Source organism: Austrofundulus limnaeus, unplaced genomic scaffold (genome assembly GCF_001266775.1).
Source record: "Austrofundulus limnaeus strain Quisiro unplaced genomic scaffold, Austrofundulus_limnaeus-1.0 Scaffold1723, whole genome shotgun sequence".
In the NCBI taxonomy this organism is placed as follows: Eukaryota; Metazoa; Chordata; class Actinopteri; order Cyprinodontiformes; family Rivulidae; genus Austrofundulus; species Austrofundulus limnaeus.
Genome location: NW_013954125.1, coordinates 22,383 through 24,369, shown reverse-complemented (window position 1 = coordinate 24,369; position 1,987 = coordinate 22,383).

Genomic DNA, 1,987 nt, shown 5'->3' with positions numbered 1-1,987 from the left:
GTCTGGGCTCTCCCTCAGAGACGGTGAGAAGCTCAGTCTTCCGGGAGGGACTCAGAATAAAGCCGCTGCTCCTCCATGTCGAGAGCAGCCAGTTGAGGTGGTTCATCTGGTTAGGATGCCTCCTGGATGCCTCCCTGGTGAGGTGTTCTGGACACGTCCCACTGGGAGGAGACCCAGAGGAAGACCCAGGACACGCTGGAGGGACTATGTTTCTCAGCTGGCCTGGGAACACCTTTTTACAGAAGCTGAGCTAAATTTCACTGTTAGCAGTTGAGTCATGTGACACACAGCATTATTTTCAAGGTTTGATCAAAATATCTACAACTGTTTCATCAGATGATTTTAGACTTTAATCCACTTTTTTGATCTTTATATCATGTTATAAAGTCAGTCTTTCATCAAAAACATAGCCAGAGTGAAGCTTTACCACCTGCAGGTAACATAGTTACTGATTGTGGAATAGAATTGAACTTTGTGTCTGGAAAATGCATAATGCCCCCCTCCCCCATCAATCATTCAAACTATCCTTGTTTCCTGTAAATGTCTGTAGGAGCATCCAGAGACTGAACACAATGATCTGAAATTCTTTTATTTCTTTCTGTTTTTTTTAAAAATAATATCACGACTAATGTTTTTTGTCTCTAAAGCACCTGGCAACTTATTTTTATATCTTCATGGCAACAAAGAGCCTACTTAGAAGGTGAAGCACTCGACAGCCCCAGTGTTTATGTCATCAGCAGGTTGTCAAAGGAAATCTGCTCTCAAAGCAAGAAAAGACGATGTCCATTGTTGATCAGATTTGTAAAGAATACATTAAACTGGTTATATTCATGAATAAATGATCAAACAATAATACACAGCTGTCTTTCATTTAAAACAGATTTAAAAAAGGACTGAGTTGACTCCATCTYTTCTGAGATCAGCTGGCTGTGGCAGCCATCTTAAATGAGGACACTGTAGAAGTAAACCAGCTGTAGTGGATCAGTTTTTGCAAGTTTACTTTAAATCTGTCCACCAGTTTGACATATTTTACTRACGATACAGACAAACRAGCACATGCACACAAACAGGTAAATACATCACCTGCAGCGAAAACCAAAACTCTAAGAGAACTAAAGTGAAAACTTTACATTTTTACAAATTATTCTACTGATAAATGTGTTTTCTCTGAGATTTACTGTTAGACACTCAGATAAATGTAAACKTTTTGAGTATGTTGCTGTTTGTGAACAACTTATCCTGTCTTCTGTTGTGTAGGCAGATTTTTAAAGTACTGAGGGTTTGGACACGTGAGTTTTAATTWGATGGTAATAAAAACATKAATAAAAGCCTTTCAACYTCTCTCTGTATTTATCCAGTCAGTCTACAGGGATTAGACTCCTCTCCACACTGTGGAGGATGGGATTACAGGTAGAACATTGGTTTTGACAGCTTAATCTTAGTTCAGTGTGACAGAATGTTATWTTTGTTGAGCTGTTTGGAATGAGCAACAAACCTCAGGAGACTAAAACCAGTTGGGCATGTTCTTCTCTAATCTACAMGTGAATTACTTACCTGTGTAAAAAGACCAAACCCATTTAAAACACACACCTGTGTCCAGGTTTAGTATGTTAAAGTATGGAATCAAATGAAACCAGATAAACAGTTTCTGTGGAAATACTGCAGGAGTACCTGAAGAAGCTGAAACTGACTTAATAAAGCAAATATGTGCAAAAACCTTACAACCCCCCCAAAACCTGAAGGTTAAAGGTAGATAAACATGAAGACCAACAAAACACTGGCTTGATGGATGGATGGATGGATGGACGATGGATGATGGATGGATGATGGATGAAGGATGGATGATGGATGGATGATGGATGGATGATGGATGGATGGATGAAGAATGGATGGATGGATGGATGGATGGATGGATGATGGATGATGGATGGTTGGATGATGGATGGATGGATGATGGATGGATGGATGAAGAATGGATGGATGGATG